The sequence below is a fragment of the Gorilla gorilla genome, chromosome 6, assembly GCF_029281585.2.
Source record: "Gorilla gorilla gorilla isolate KB3781 chromosome 6, NHGRI_mGorGor1-v2.1_pri, whole genome shotgun sequence".
Taxonomy (NCBI): domain Eukaryota; kingdom Metazoa; phylum Chordata; class Mammalia; order Primates; family Hominidae; genus Gorilla; species Gorilla gorilla.
Window position 1 is genome coordinate 143848281 of NC_073230.2, and position 17634 is coordinate 143865914.

Consider the following 17634-nt stretch of genomic DNA (forward strand, 5'->3'; position numbering starts at 1 on the left):
CCAGAGAAGATAAAATTAAAACTCCATTTAAAAAGTTAATCAAATAAATATCTCCCTTATTTTCTCCATCCCAATTCAGTATCAGGCATCTTAAATTTGGTCAGAATTAGTTGAGTAGTTTAGAGTTTAATGGTTTAAGCAAATATTTTTTCTTTTTCTTCCTTTTCTTTCTTTGGAACAGATGAAACTTTGCTGGACAAAAAGGAAAAATATCTGGGTGGGAGAAATTGGGTGGGGCCAGTTAAGCCTGCATTCCGCTACTGGATTTAGTTGAAAATATCAAGCTGTTCTCAAGAATTCTGGATTAAACTCCCTCCCTCGCATTGTATTCAGGGGTGCCTTCCTTGAAGAATTGAAAGCAGAAAGATTTGGGAGCTGAGAGTTAAGCTGAACAAAAGGTAACTATTTTAAATCAAAACATCTGCTAGAGAGGTGAATTTAACTTAAATTCCAAGGGGCAATTGCCATTCAGCTCTCACCTCATGGACCTATCTTCTCTGATAAATTTTCCCTGGCTACATTAATAAAAGTTCGGGAGGAAGTGTCGTTTTGCTATACTTTAGAAATAGCAACTTAAAATATACTTCATCTTCTTTTAATGTCCCAGAAGTTGTGCCTTTCATCTCCCAATTGTTCTTTATAATACATGGTGTGATGTGGCCTTAATAGATAAGCAATTCCTGTTCTTTTTGCTCAGCATCCAAGAGTTTTGGAAGATTTTGGAAACCCTTTTGTTGTGGTGATAGTGGTATTTATTTCTCAACTTGTGATGTATGGTGTTATCTACCACGGTTGTGTGGGTCGATGAAGCCACTGCTATTAGTTCATGTTGACTGAAGAGAACCTATGGGAAAGGTAGTAGGAAGAGCTTAACTGGAATTTCCAGAAATGGTGCCTTCAGGAGTCAAAGCTTGGAATCTGTCATTTGAATGCTCTCCCATGCTCTGGTCTGAATGTTTGTGTCTCTTCAAAATTCATATGTTGAAATCCTGACTCCAAGATGATAATATTAGAAGATGATGCCTTTGGGAGGTGACTAAATCATAAGGGCCGATTCCCTCATGAATGGGAATGGGCTGAAGAGAGACACCCCTTGTCCCCTTCACTCTGTGAGGACACAGCAAGAAGGCACTGTCTGTAATCCAGAAAGCAGACCTGCACTAGACACCAAATCTGCCTTGATCTTGGCTTGCTAGCCTCCAGAGCTGTGAGAAATACATTTTTGTTGTTTATAAGCCACCTGGTTTATGGTACTTTGTTCTGGCAGTCCAAACGGTCTAAGACAAAAAATCAGTACTGAGAAGTGGGGGTGCTGCTGTATTAAATACTTACAATGTGGAAGCAGCTTTGGAACTGGATAATGAGTAGAGGCTGGAAGAGTTTTGAGGTGCATGCTAGAAAAAGCCTATATTGTGGTGAACTAACCATTAAGGGCAATACTGCTGAGGGCCCAGAAAGAAAAAAGGAGAGCTGTAGAGAAAACCTCAGTCTTTTTAGAGAATACCTAAGTGGTCATGAACAGAAAATGTTAGTAGAAATATGAACGGTAAAGGCTATTCTGATGAGGCCATTCAGATGGAAATGAGGAATATGTTATTGAAAATGAGAGAAAAGGCAATTCTATTTTTAAAGTGGCAAAGAATTTGGCTTCTCTGTGTTCTTGTCCTAGTGTTTTGTGGAAGGTAGAACTTGTGAGTGATGAAATTAAATATTTAGCTGAAACTATTTCTAAGCAAAGTGTTGAAGATGTAGCCTGGTTTCTCTTGACTGCTCATAGTAAAATGCAAGAAGAGAGAAATGATTTAAAGATGGAATTGTTAATTAAAAGGAATGCAGAGCTTAAAATTTTAGAAGACTCTTAGTCTATTCACATTGAAAAAATATGAGAAAACTTGTGTGGAAGAGAACAACGGTGTGGCCAAATGATTATTTGATAAGAAGGTTAGTATAGATTGTCATCTCAATGGAAGCCAGGTGCTATTAATCAAGATAATTGGGACATTTATCATCTCAGCCCTGGAACCAAAGATAGAAGAAGTGACTCAAGGATGCAGAGCAAGGAATAGGTCTTTGAGAAAGCAAGCCAGAAGAGTGAGATAAAGTGCAGATGTGGAATGATCCAGCCTCAGAGGATGTTTCATACTAAGGTCAAGATGCACATGGAGCCAGGAACCCAGGTGCTCATTCTAACAATGTGAAAGAATTCTGTTTCGCCAACCCTAGAGGGAGTTGTTCAAAGTTCCAGAAAACAGCAGTAAGATTCGTGATGCCAAGGAAGGGTGGACTATGTATTTCTGTAATTTAATTTAAATGAAATCCAGGACCTATTGTTCGAGACAATGGATTAAGAATGACTCAGAAAGCATTGTGGAGATCACTGGGGCTGCCCTTCCCATCATAGGTCCTGGAGTGCAGAACAATATCAAAGGAAGGCCATCACTGCCCAGAGCAGCCTTATATCAGGGGCTCTACTCCCTGCACTCCATCCCTGTGCCCCGTGGCTGCCCCAGGGCCAGCTTAGGTGGCTCCAGTGCAGCATGCTTGGCACCCAGCAAAGCCATGGGGGCATGGCTGCCTCTACCTGGATTTCAAAGAATGCCCTGGAAAGTCATAGGCCCAGGCAGACAAATACCACAAAGGTGGGGCCACCATAGAGAGTCCCCACTAAGGCAATATCCAGTGGAACCATGCGAGTGGGGACACCACAGAGACCACAGACCAGTAGAGCCCCTAGCATGTGATTCCCATCTGGGAGAACTGCAGGCACTCAACTCCAAACTGAGAGAGCTGTGCCATAGGCTACACCTGGAAAATCTATGGTGGCAGGGCTGTCCAAGGCCATGAAGGCAGGCAAAGCTGCAGAGGTAGGACTGCCATCCCAGTGGGTCTGCAAGGCAGGACCTCTGCCCCAGCACCTAGACAGTGGAACACTGAGCCAAAAAGATTATGCTTGAGCATTAAGATTTTGGACTTGCTCAGAACTTGCCACTTCTTTCTTTACTATTTCTCCATCTTGGAATGGGAATATCTAGCCTATGCCTGTCCCATCATTTTATTTTGGAAGCACTTAACATGTTTAATTTTAGAGGTTCACAGCTCAGGATGGATAGTACCTGGGGTCTCACCCATATCTAATTTGGATGACATTTAGATGAGACCCTGGACTTCAGACTTTTAAATTGATGCTGGACTGAGTTAAAACTTCAGGGCTCATGGGATGAAATGAATATATTTTGCATGCAAGAAGGATATGAGGCTGGGCGCACTGGCTCACGCCTATAGTCCCAGCACTTTGGGAGGCTGAGGTGGGTGGATCACCTGAGGTCAGGAGTTCGAGACCAGCCTGGCCAACATGGTGAAGCCCTATCTCTACTAAAAATACAAAAAATTGGCTGGGTGTGGTGGCAGGCACCTGTAATCCCAGCTACTGAGGAGGCTGAGGCAGGAGAATGGCTTGAACCTGGAAGGCAGAGGTTGCAGTGAGCCAAGATTGTGCCATTGCATTCCAGCCTGTGCAACAAGAGTGAAACTCCATCCCTCCCCCCCCCAAAAAAAAAAACCAAAAAAGCAAACCAACATGAATTTGGGTAGAGGCAAGGGTGAAATTCTATGGTCTGAATGTTTGTGTCTCCTCCAAAATTCATGTTGCAATCCTAGCCCTCAAGGTGACGGTATTATGAGGTACTGCCTTTGGGAGGTGATTAGATCATCAGGGCAGTCCTCATGTATGGGATTAATGCCCTCATCAAAAAGGCTAGAGGGAGACCCCCACCCCTTTCACCACGTGAGGACACAGCAAGAAGGCACTGTCTATAGGCAGAAAGCAGACCCTTACCAGACCCTGAATCTGCCCTGAGTTTGGAATTCCTGACCTCGGGAGCTGTGAGAAATAAATTTTCATTATTTATAAGCCACCCAGTTTATAGTATTTTGTTGTGGCAGCTCAGATGGAATAAGACAACCCAGTTTGGACTTTCTGGAAGGAGGAATCTAGTGAGAAATAATATTTCAAGAAGTGGAGATTAGTCTAATGAGGCCCAATGAATGAAAAAAGAAAGGGGACTTATTTGTTTGTCTTCAAAGGAACACCTCTCAGCCCTGGAACCAAAGATAGAAGTGACTCAAGGATGCAGAGCAAGGACTGGGTCTTTAAGAAGCAAGGCCAGGGGCCGGGCGTGGTGGCTCATGCCTGTAATTCCAGCATTTTGGGAGGCCGAGGTGGGCGGATCACTTGAGGTCAGGAGTTCAAGACCAGCCTGGCCAACATGGTGAAACCCCGTCTCTACTAAAAACACAAAATTAGTTGGGCATGATGGCACATGCCTGTAATCCCAGCTACTTGGGAGGTTGAGGCAGGAGAATCGCTTGAACCCAGGAAGTTGCAGTGAGCTAAGATCGCGCCATTACACCCCAGCCTGAGCAAAAAGAGCGAAAAAAAGCAAGGCCAGAAGAGTGAGGTAAGGCATGGATGTGGAATGATCCCACCTCAGGGGATGCCTGTTGTGTAAGGTCAAGATACACCTGGAGCCAGGGACCCAGGTGCTCATTCTAACACCGTGAAGGAATTCTGTTTCGCCAAAACTACAGAGTTTTTCAAAGTTCCAGAAAACAGCAGTAAGGTTCAGTGATGCCAAGGAAGGGTGGACTATATTTCTGTAATTTAATTTAAAGAACTGACATAGGTTTCTCAGGGATACACAAAAGGTTCTTACTCTCATAGAAAGAGCTGGCTCTTGAATCGCTTTAGGGAATGCAGTTCCCAGTAAACAGGCGCCTTCTATAAGGGAAACATAGAAACTTCAGGGAGGGCTCCCAGAGAGCTGCTGGGCTGGTGTTGGTGTCTCTGAACTTGAAAGAGGGGCCTCATGACACCCAGATTTCCAAGACACAGACCAACTGTCTTGGGGGACAAGTTGGAAGGTTGATATGGCAAGTGTTAAAACAAACAAACAAACAAACAAACAAACAAACAAACAAACAAACCCTGCAAACTAGATTTAGTTGCTGCTTCAGGAAGGCACTGCCATTGCTGGGGTGACCTGAAGACCTGTTCGCCAACAGGAGCAAGGAACCCCTGTCCCTTCCTCCATCCAGGCTTGTGGTCTCTCTCTCTCTCTCTCTGGTGCCCCCTACTGGCAGAGCCTAACAGGGTGTCTGCTGGCCATGCAGAAAGGTGCTGTGCAGAGTCCTAGCCTCAGTGGAATACAGGAGCGTGGGTCTGGAGTTGCGAGGTCACAACTTTATAAGTGGCACGTTCTCCTTATAGCGTCCCAAGACACACGTTTCTTTCCTAGTAGAACCATGTATTACCGATTACCGCTAGAATTGTATTTGAGCCCTTTCTAGGTACCTTCTTTTGGGAGAAGCATACCTAGCTTCTGCAGACTTAAAAATCCTGCCATCTCAAAAGCTGAGGTACATGTTTGACTATGTTTATCCTTTCCATCCTAGCTATTAACAGAAAAAAAAATCTACTTTCACTTTCTTCTGAAAAGTCAAGAGCATATCCACCAAACTCTCTAGCACATATCCAATATTTGAAGTTTCTTATCACCACTGTATAAAATATATATTCAATTACCAATTCTATACATTACTTCTATATTTTTTTTTCATCTGTTCAAAATGCATGATTAATTTTCTCCTTCTGGTCAGGTGGCCTATACCAAAGTTCCAGAGCAGGTCACTTATATTTTTCTCTGACTCACTTCTCCAGTGTTTCTGTTTTTGGGTTACTCAAATGAATATCTTATTGACATATCATACCATTCAGTCTCCCCTTATTACAGCCTATCATTTGGGAATATGGCATGCTTCTCCATCACTGTATTTTAATCTGAAGCCCCTTCCCACCATGTCTCAAAAAATCACATTATGGTGTAACCTCAAGCTTGGTTCACTTACAATGCACACTGAGACAGTATGATATAGTGACCTCTGGACTAGATTGCCCATGTCCAAATCCCTGCTTTTCTACCTACCACCTGTACATGTCCTTGTGCAAGTTATTTAACTTCCATAAGCCTCATTTTTCTCCATCTGTGAAATGAAAGTAACAACAATACCTACCTTGTAAGGTTGTTCCTAAGATGAAAAGAGATATACAGTCAGTAAGTGCTCAATCAATGACACCTATTATTAGTATAATGGTTTTGAGGCTATTAGCATTATTTCCGTCTCCTCTCTGTCTTCCAATATTTTGGGGGTGCAATTCCCAGGCATCTCCCATACCCTTATTCATATTCTCATCTTACACTTGTTGTCTTCCATAGGAACCATGTTCATAGGTTTATCAAGGTGATTGTCCTTCTTTCTTCCTTCACTTAAAGTTTTTCAGTTGGATCACCCAGACTCTGGTCAAATATCCTTCCCTCGCCAAGAATACATCATTTATCCCAGTACCTAGAACCATGGCTTTGTCTTATAAATCTCACTTCTCTTCACCATCTTTGTAATTGTACATTCAACCCACAGATTTTTCTTTCTCTTCAAAGTCTTTATTGTTGGTAGAAAAAAATGAGCATATAAGTTTATCATCTAGGGCTGGGTGTGGTGGCTCACAGCTGTAGTCCCAGCACTTCAGGAGGCCGAGGCAGTGAATCGCTTGAGCTCAGGAGTTTGAGACAAGCCTGGGCAACATGGCGAAACCCTGTCTCTACCAAAAATACAAAAAATTAGGCAGGTGTGGTGGTGTGCTCCTGTGGTCCCAGCTACTTGGGAGGCTGAGGTGGGATGATTGCTTGAGCCAGGGGACGGAGGCTGCAGTGAGCCGAGATCGTGCCACTGCACTCCAGCCTGGGTGACAGAGTGATACCTGTTTCAAAAAAAAAAAGTTTGTCATCTATACTCTTGAGTCCTTTGATTCCTCACCCAAGGTATAGTTTCTTTTCAGAAATGTCATTCATGCAATATTTTAGCTCAAGACATACTGGGAGGAGATTTCCAGGAGAAAGTTAATATGGATCTTCAAGTGGCAGAAGAATCAGGAAGATGAGACCTCAGAGCTTAATGGAATAGCTTTCAAGAGCATGATGAATCATCTTGGGTGTGTGACTTGGACAGAATGCTTATTTCATATAGGCTAAGTAGAGAGTATTGAGCCTGTCAGAAAAGGAAGCTTTCGGCCTGATGCCAAAGAAATTTGCTAGTCAAAATAATCAGTCAAATAATTTCCAAATTAATTATTTTTCATTTTTTGTTTGCATTTGTACATCCAGTCTCAGATTCTCAAAGGAATAAGTTATGATTTTAGCACACAAAAGTTTAGCTTCTTCTCATCACTACCCTAAACCATCTAAATTATAAAAGTGAAACTATATATTGTACAGTGGTACCTTCATAAATCTATTTCCAAGTGCCAGAAAATAGGCACTATGAGTGGGGAATTTCATATGTGTCCATGCATGTACAGAGTTCAGGCTCGGTGAGATAAATGTGTCAAGAATGCATAACCACAGCCGAGTAATTATGCAACTTCTATTTCTGCCAATAAATTTCGAGACTGATTTATGTCAGATCAGAATATAAATCCAGTCTTTGCACCTATTATCAAAAATACACTTTTCAGGCTGGGCGCAGTGGCTCACACCTGTAATCCCAGCACTTTAGGAGGCCGAGGCGGGCAGATCACCGGAGGTAAGGAGTTCAAGACCAGCCTGGCCAACATGGTGAAACACCATCTCTACTAAAAAATACAAAAATTAGCCAGGTGTGGTGGCATGGTGGTGGGCACCTATAATCCCAGCTACTCAGGAGGCTGAAGGAGGAGAAGCACTTGAACCTGGCAGGTGGAAGTTTCAGTGAGCCGAGACAGCACCACTGCACTCCAGCCTGGGCAACAGAACAAGACTCTGTATCGAAAAAACAAAACAAAACAAAAAAAAAACAACAACAAAAAAACACTTTTCACACTTTTCAGTGTTGAATGTATTATTTTCAGACAGAATATAATTAATGGAATGCTATATTGGGTCCATGCTGCAAAATCCGCTGGGCCTTGGGGTGGAGTGGGAGCCTGTCTAGAGAAAAAAGACAAGACTCAGCTCTGAAAAGAGAACTGAAATGAAGGATCCAGAAATTGTGATGACTTGATAAACCTTGGGCCTAAGCTCTCATATGAGCAAATAATGAGAGCAGCCACCTTAATTTCTATAGAAAAAAAATAGGTGTATCATCTCATCTGCTAAAAAAAAAAAAAATCAGATGAAATTGTTCTGAGGGAGTGAATTCCCAGGATTCTCTACCCTTTGTATGCCTCACCTCTGCCAGGTGCCACCAATCACCAACTCTAAATTTGTAAGGCCAGGGCAATGCATCTGAGTCCTGGAGAATCACTGGGGGAGTTTTGAAAAATACTGACATCCGGCTCCACCTAGGAAATGTTAGTTTAATTAGACTGGGATGCAGCCTAGGCATTGCTAGTTTTCTTAAAGCACACCAGGTAAGAAGCACTGGTCTAGGCCACCTGCCCTGAGGGTGGCTCCTGCCTTGCAAAGACTATGACTTTGCAAGGCAGAGATGCAGAGATGCAGAGATGCACACAGGACAACGGTGGGGCCTCTTCCCCATTCTTGCTGCCCTTTCTCCTTCATGTTCTTTATTCTCCTGCCTTGTAGTGCTGGTCCTTGACTACAGATTGTCTTGTAGCTATTGTCTATAATTTAACGCTTCTGATACCCAGATGCCTGCTGATCCCTCCCTGGCCTGCTCTGACTCCAGAAATTTGTATTTCCTTCTGAGTATTTGCCCACTCTGTTGCAAACTCTGGCTTTGCAAGCTCCCCTAGCTGCATTGACTTGAAGCAGGCATCTGATTCAACCATCTCAGTTAGATTCTGACTTCCAGTCCCTTCTCTCTGGCAGGAGGCTGGGGACATCTCCACAGGCGGCCCCAACCATATTTGTTTAACACATAACTTCTGTGGGATGAGATGAAGTCCCAGCCCATCCATCTAGATAGCCATCTTCTTGTCATAGGATGAAACCAGCCTGGGTTTGAATCCTGGGTGAGGAAGTCACAACAGAGTGAGAGAGAGAAAGCCTAGGTGACTAGGGGGTAGGTTCCTGTGCTGGGGCCTGAGATGTGGAAAGGAGAGACTTTATAAAGAGAAGGGAGAAGAGAAAATGATGAGTAAGACCATCTTCTTTAGGTAAACCTAAGTGTGTATTATAAATGTTAGCATTGGCCACTGTCGCTTATAAATTGCTGCTGTCATTTAAAAAATTCTGTATCATGTCTTCTTCATGACTTTTTAATACCACCCTTGTCTCAAGGTACAAGCACAGAAGTGTAAGTTGAAAAGAAAATGTCTATAAAATAATACATATGCTCTAATTTTCAACCAAATATGAAAAGTAAACCTAAAACCCACTGCTGATATCCATATATAATCCCTTTTGGCTTCCAGAGGTACCTCTGGTAACAGATGTGTAGTCCCGGAAGGACTGTTCGACATACAAGAAAATACATGTATGATATTGCTTCATGTGTGTTTTATATAACTGGAATAATACCACATATATCATTAGGAAAACTACTTTTTTTCACTCAACAGTCTCTAATGGAGATCTTTCATTTCACCACATATAGAGCTCATTCTACTCAACTACTAAACGCTAACTATGGACAAATAAGCTGTTTCCAATGTATACAATTACAAACAATTGTATAAATACAATGTATAGCTTATATGTGTGTGTGAAGGTTTCTTTAGAGAAGATCAGGAAAAGTAAAATTGTTAGACAATAGGGTAGATGAATTTTTATTTTAAATAGATATTGTCAAATTTATACCTCACCTAGTAATGCAAGAGAATACCATTTTACATTACTCTATTCAACACTATTATATATTTTACTTTATTTTATTATTATTATTATTTTTAGATGGAGTCTCACTCTGTCACCCAGGCTGGAGGGCAGTGGCCCAATCTGGGCTCACTGTAATGTCTACTTCCCAGGTTCAAGCTATTCTCCTGCCTCAGACTTCTGAGTAGCTGGGATTACAGGCGCCCACTACCACTCTTGGTTAATTTTTGTATTTTTAGTAGAGACAGGGTTTCACCATGTTGGCCAGGCTGGTCTCGAACTCCTGACCTCAAGTGATCTGCCTGCCTCAGCCTCCCAAAGTGCTGGGAATACGGGCGTGAGCCACCACGCCCAGCCACATATTTCAAATGTTGCTTCTCTGGAATGGTATTTCTTTGTTTGCATTTAAGTATTTTTTTCATTACTGGCGTGTTGAAAATATGCTTCATTATTGTTTCAATTTGGTTTTCACTGATTACAAGTAAGATTGAACATTTTTGTGTATGCGTACTATTATTTGGTTTTACTCCTCTATGAATCCACTTCCCATATTCTTTGCCTATTTTTCTATTGGGTGGCTTATCTTTCTTCTTATTGATATAGGAGTGATTTATAGATTATGGATTTCCTTCAGGGCACAATTCACATTGTAGTCTACTTGAATGGCTCCCCCCAGTGGTGTACAGTACACAGCCTGCACAGCCATAACTGGCAGTCAGCTTTTGTTTGTGATAAATATGTAAATATTTTATCCTTACTCTGTCTCTTGTCTTTACATTTTACTTGTGTAATTTTTCACAGTGTAGAAGTTGTTTTTCTAGTCATATTTATCATTCTTTCCTTTGTGTTGTTTGCCTTCTGAGTCTTGTTTAAGATAATCTTTCCTACCCAAAGTAAAACATTTTCCTGTATTTCCTCTGATTCTTTTATAGTTTTACTTTTTATGCTCATATATTTAATCTATCTGGAAATGACTGGTGGATGATGTGAGATAGGGATCTAAACATTATCTTTGTCCAAATGGATAACCAATAATACCAACAAATTATTGAATAGACATCCAAAAGACATCCCTTACCTAAAATACTACCTCTACCACCATGCCCAGCTAATTTGTGTATTTTTAGTAGAGACAGGGTTTCACTATGTTGGCCAGACTCGTCTTGAACTCCTGACCTCAGGTGATCCACCCGCCACGGCCTCCCAAAGTGCTGGGATTACAGGTGAGAGGAAGAAGAATTGCTTGAACCTGGGAGGCAGAGGTTTCAGTGAGCCGAAATCACGCCATTGCACTCCAGCCTGGGGGACAAGAGTGAGACTTTGTCTCAAAAAAAAAAAAAAAAAAATTAAAAATTAAAAAAAACTAAAACTAAAAAATTCAAAAATTAAATACTACCTCTATCATATGGCATTTTTCCTATATTCATAGGTCCATTTTGAGGCTCTGAATTCTGTTCTTATGATTAAAATTATATTTGGAGAAATTATTCATTTAGCTACAGTAGTCATGGGTTATCATGATCTATTAGTGAGAGTTTGGGTTTAAATAAAAATCTACTCTACATTAAGTTTAATTCAGAGTATATAACTTGATGTTATAATAAACTATGTATTATAAATTATGTGGAGTTCTCACTTCCGACAGGAGGCTCAGTCTAAATAACCCTTTTGTTATCTTTTAAAGCTCCCACATTGAGGACTTGCATGATTCTTAGATCAGATCTTGGTGTTCAGTGAAGCAGCCAACTTGTTTTTATTTCTTCCTGAATATTATTATGACTTGAAACTCATAACTTGATTCATAGTGTATTAATAAAATTAATTCATATATCTTTTAAGTTTAAGTAAACTGATAATTTAGAACAAGAGTCCAAAAATATAAATATGAGCTTTTCCATGGGCCTGTAGGAACCTTAAATGCCATCCAATAGCACAGTTTGACAAATAGTAGTCAGTGAATAAATATATGCAGAATGACTGAAAGTAGCGCTATGCGTAACTTGAAAACCACCACTTACGCTCCTTTTCCTAGGCACTTTACTGATTTGCTTCATTCAGAGTAGCTGTTTTGCTCTTGCTGTTTTAAGGCATATGGTATTAGAACTTGGCATGAATTGCTTTCTTTGCCAGAAAATTTTGAGTCAATTTAGCTTTCTTCTTGGGCTTTTTTTTAAGCCTGAGACACTTAGTTGTTTAGTTATTGGCTATCAAATAAACCCCTGAAGCATAAACATTATTCTCCATATTGGCTTTCCATATGGTGCAATTGAATGAAAACTACACTTACTTTACTCTCCCTTCTCTCTGGAGAGCACAGCCTACGTAGACTAGAATGTGAATGACGACCCCTGGAGTTGTGCAGTGCACAGTACTGTTCTCCTTCCACCTCCCACTTCCATTCTCTATGTTTCTCTATTCAAAAAGGTCCTCCTGGCTCTGCCTATAGATAGATCCTACTATCTATCCTGTATGTTCGCTTGTTGATGCTTACAATTTGCAGGTCTGTCTTCCTTGAAGACCTCATTCCACAGACTGCAAACGTTACTCATGTAATTATCCTGGAGACTTCTAGCAGTTTCCAGGCCTGAGTTCTTATCAGGGTTTGTCTTACAAGAGTTCAAATGGTCTCCTGTATGACTATTTTAAAAATATGGAGGCCAGGTGCGGTGGCTCATGCCTGTAATCCCAGCACTTTGGGAGGCCGAGTGAGTGGATCATGAGATCAGGAATTCAAGACCAGCCTGGCCAACATGGTGAAACCCTGTCTCTACTAAAAATACAAAAATTAGCCGGGCATGGTGGTGTGCGCCTGTAATCCCAGCTACTCGGGAGGCTGAGGCAGGAGAATTGCTTGAACCCGGGAGGCGGAGGTTGCAGTGAGCAGAGATCACACCAATGCACTCCAGCCTGGGCGACAAAGCTAGACTCCGTCTAAAAAAATAAAAATAAAAAAAAAAGGAGTCCAGCAAAACTTTCAGAATGGCTATACAGGAGGATGGCTTGCTTATCTACACAGGTATTATTGATTCTGCACAAGCATCTATTTGATGACAATGCAAGGCTCGTACCTTGAGTCAAACTTGTAACCAGCTGAGCACAGGGACTCTGTTCAGTATAGCAAACACAGTTTACGTGGGCCCACCCAGAAACTTTCTACAAGTACATTCCACATGCTGAGTGTGCGGGTGATGCTAGCTGATTCAGACTGTTGTGTGCAACTCTATGCTTCTTTCCTAAAGCCTGTGTGAGATAATGCAAAGCTAAAGACAAAACTCCAAGACTTATGGATTGTTGGAACTGAAAACACTTTAGGGACTTTCTTGTTGAACCATCTCATTTTAGAACTGGGATGACTGCCTGTTGACTCTAGTATATTTCACTTATAAATATATAGGCACACACATTTATAACATATATAATCAACCATATTAATCATATTACTAGCAAATGAATGAAAAATTCATATACATTTAAACTTTAAGTGAACTGGTCATTTGGGATACAAGCATGTGAAGTTAGCTCTCCTTTCTTTTAAATATCTGCAGCTCCCATTGGGATGTGTGTGTGTGTGTGTGTGTGTGTGTGTGTGTGTGTGTGTGTGTGTGTGTGTGTTTCCAAGAACATAGCAGTGGAGAAGTTACTAATTGCCACCCATTAGACAGATGGGAATGGTTAAAATGTGGAACAGTTTCCAGCTCCCTGTGGAATTCTGGCTGGCTGTTTCTTTACTCCAAAGTCTGTTTTACTTTGTGAAACAGTTTTATTTTTTAAGTAACATTTACTTATTACTCCTCAAAGGGATGCTGGGAAGGAGACTCCCCTTATTGCTATTCTCATAGTAACATGTGAGACAACTGCATGTACACAGGGCTTGACAGTCTCTTCCTGGGAACATACACTGAGAATAGCTCAGAGGATCTAGGCAGACACCTGTCACTCAGCTCAGCACCCATATCTGTACCCTTCTTTCCCAGCCCTAGGCCCCTTTATGCTGATGGAAATCCTGGCACATGGCAATTCTCCAAATCAAGGTGGTTTAAAAATTCCTACAGGCCAATGATTAGGCATTTATTCCCCTGTGGCTGTTTCTAAAGGTAAAAATAACACCTTGGAGAGTCTGTGGATCTTTCTAGTTAGTGTACTGTGACCCCATATAGACTTCAGCCCCAAAATGCATGACCATCACGTTTATAAAGAGCTACTCAGAACAAGTTAAACCTACAGGCAATGCCCTCTAGCAAACTAGAGTCTAGAATATACTAGTAAGAGACCAATCATTCCACAAATATATATTGAGGCTCTCTTCTGGGCACTGCAGAGTTCATGAGAAAAAAATAGATCTGTCTCTGTCTTCAAAAGCCTAAGCGCAAGGTAGAGACTGAAAAGTCACAAGGTGATTGCAATAGGGGAGAATGAGCACAATTACATTGGAAGTTCACTGTGTGGGGGCTCTTAACTCAGACTTGGGCAGTCATAAAGGTTACCTAGAAGAAGGCCAGAGGGGAGCTAGCTGGACACAGATACAGAGGAACAGTGCTCAAGGCAGAGAGAACAGCGTGTGTGAAAACCCGAGGATAAGAGGCAGCAAGGCACATTCAGGACAATGAAAAACAGTTTAATCTGGCTAGAGTGGAGAGTGAATGTGTGCATGTGTGTGCAGGGGTGAAGGCAGATTCGGGAGGGATGTCCAAGATGCCCCTGGACAGAGGGCTAGGAGCTAAATTATTAAGGGCTGGCCTTTTAAGTTCTTTGTAGATGACTAACCTTTATCCATGAACCATTCATCCTACCATGTGCCAAGAACTAGTGCTGGGGATAAAGCAACAAATAAAACAGACCAAGAATGAGCCCTCAAGGAGCTTCCATTCTCGTGAAGGGCGGAGGAAAGTCAATGAACAAGTAATCAAATTGAATATACAGTATGTCAAGCGGCAATAAATGCCAAGAAGAAAAATAACTCAAGGTGGGCGATAAGCAATGTGGCAGGATGGTTCTCATTCTCATTCTCTTTTCACATAGGGTCAATGAGGTCTCCTTGATGTGGTGGCATTCAGCAGAGATCTAAGGAAGTGCAGGAAGAAATTATGAAGATATGTGCAGGGGAAAGTTTGGGCAGAGGAAAGAAGATGGGGGGCTGGATCACCAGGTGCTCAGTGTGTTGCAGGAACAACCAGAGGCTACTCTGGCTAGAGCAAAGGGAGAGAGCACAGGAGCAGTAGGAGATGAAGTCTGAGAGATAGAAGGGCAAGATTACAGAGGGACTTATAGGATTGTATCCTGAGTGTGGTAGGAAATCAAATGTGAGTTTTCAATAGGGAGGTAGCATAACCCTGCTTGCATAGTTCTAGCTGCAGAAGAATGGATTGAGGGTGGGGTTTGGGGATGGAGTGGCAGAGCAGGCAGGGAGACCTGCTTATTGCATAAAATCACATAAGCAATGATGATAACCTAAGCAAAGTAATAGCATTGGAATATGTGACAAATTAGAGGCAGAAGAGAGAGAGAAAATTGAAGGATGCTAAGAGGACCCTGTCCCTTGATTCCAAAATATTTTTTATCATAACTTGCACACTGACTGAAGTTTTTCCTATTACAGTATCTCTCTTGAGTTTAAAGAATTGAAAGATTTTATTTGGGCAAATGGTGTTTTTGTTTTTGGTCTGAAAAACATAGAATTTAGAGGGAAAAATAAAAGGATGATATATAAAACAATGCATTTACATAAATTAAAGATGTATGCATATGAAGCAATACTTACAACTTTGGAAGAAGACACGCAATATAGAAAATGCACAGGAAATAGAATAGGATGGTTGCCTACAGTGGGGAGAAGATAAGAGGATGTTATAAAAATAATAAAACAAAACGAAACGAAAGAACAAAGTTCCAGAATGCAAATTTTTTTTCTTCTTTCTTCCTTTTTTAACTTTTGTTTTAGGTTTAGAGGTATATGTGCAGAATTATTATGTAGGTAAACTGCACATAGGTAACAAGTATAGTACCCTGTCTTTTCAGACACATCAAAACAGTAAACGTTGTTGAGCACTAGCACCTCAGTACTGCTTCGTTAGTTGTTCTAGTTTAGAGGAAGCCTCTTACAGAACAGGTCTTGGGATAGTCAGGCTTAACAGCGAATGGTGAAAAGGAGAAATGCTAGACAAATGATGCCAAGAAAGGTGGGTATCATGTGACCAGTCAGAGATAAATCGTTAGGACATAAGAAGTGAGAAAAACAGAATTCTGAAAACAAGTTTTACCTCCTCCACAGTTTCATCTAAAATTGGCTGTGTGTGAAGTTTTATTTTTACTTCTCCCTAACCCCAACCCCCTGCTCCAACCCAGTTTTCCAAATGATATCCTGTTCTGACATTTAAGAAAAAAACTTTAGTGTTTTCCTCTCTGCGCGCAGTGGAATTTCACCAATTTCTTTGGAATGACAAGTATCAGAAAAAGTTCTGCGGCTGCTGCTGAAACCACTGCTCCATAATCTACTGAGGTTCAAGGTCTCGTAGAAGGAAAATTTGCAGTCGATTAATTTAAAGTTAAAAAAAAATAAAACTGGCAGTCAGGAGGTTACTTGAGTTTTATCTCAGTTTTGTGCTGATAACATAGCTAACTACTTCTTAGTTTACAAAGCATGTTCACATTTCTTAATCTCTTTGATCTTCATATCAACTTTTGTGAGGCAGCTACTTTACAAGTGAGAAAACTAAAACTCAGAGAGATTAAATGACTTTCTCAAGTTGCTTAACTTGTAATCTGCACTCTTTCTGTGTTAGAACTCTTCCTGTGTCCTGAGGTCAGGTTCTAAACTTGTCTTTGCTTCCTGTAAGTGAACATTATAACATTTGCCAATTAACTTCATGGGGATATAGAAAAGAAAAGTGATGATAGTATGGGTGGCACAACCCGTTGGATGAAAAATGCCAATAGACATTTACCATTATTTGTATTATTATTATTATTTTTGAAATATTTGCAATCAGGTCTTTGCAGCTTATAAACCATCTTAAAAGGGTAGTATTTAGCAGGAACGGACCTGGGAACCCCCAGTTTGGCTCCCTACCATCAGGCAACCTTCTCTGTGAGTTTCCCAAGGGAAGAAATATGTACAGAGGCCAGTACTGGACGAAGGAGCACTTTTCCTGTTGGCTGGAGCCTTGGCCTCCAAATGCAGGGTATCTTCCAACTGATCTTAGTTGGACTACAATTGAATCTTCAGTTGAATCTTGGACCTTATTACTGCATTGAGGAAGAAGGCTGGTCCAAAGCCCACCAGCCAGCAAAATGAAGAGGAAGCAGAAAATAGAAATGGCCAGGTTCTCTTCTAGGTGAGTGTACTCCCAGCTCTCCTTGCCACTCCAGCCTGGTAAAGGGAGCATCTGGCCCTAAATAGATATATTCTATGGCTCTAGGCTCTAGTGCCTAGATAATGTAGAATGGTCTCTTTGAACTTGGGCAGTCTCGAGCATGGGTTTTCTCCATGGGAGGCGAGGAGTGTTAGAGTTCTGGATTGGGAGAGTTGCTAAAAGCCCTCCTAGCTAAGGGTTCTGTATTAGTCCATTCTCACATTACTATAAAGAAATACCAAAGACTAGGTAATTTATAAAGAAAAGAGGTTTAATTGGCTCACGGTTTCACTGGCTGTACAGGAAGCATGATGCTGACATCTGCATGGCTTCTGGGGAGGTTTCAGGAAACTTACAATCCTGGTGGAAGGCAAAGGGGAAGCAACCCCATCTTACATGGCTGGAGGAGGAGGGAGACAGACAGCAGGGAGATGCCACACACTTTTAAACAAACAGATCTCGAGAGCACTCACTCACTA

General features: G+C 41.4%; 1 protein-coding gene across 4 annotated transcripts in view; it reads left to right on the plus strand.

Annotated features, from left to right (window-relative positions):
- Positions 1 to 251: 251 nt before the first annotated feature.
- CALD1 (caldesmon 1) overlaps positions 252 to 17634 on the plus strand; it is a 225452-nt gene continuing 208069 nt past the window's right edge. For 2 of the 4 annotated variants that reach the window (XM_055347177.2, XM_055347178.2), the window contains exon 1: positions 252 to 398. The gene's annotated coding sequence lies outside the window, so the exon portion shown is untranslated. The remainder of the gene's footprint in view (positions 399 to 17634) is intronic. The other 2 variants (XM_055347176.1, XM_055347166.2) reach the window with 2 other exon arrangements.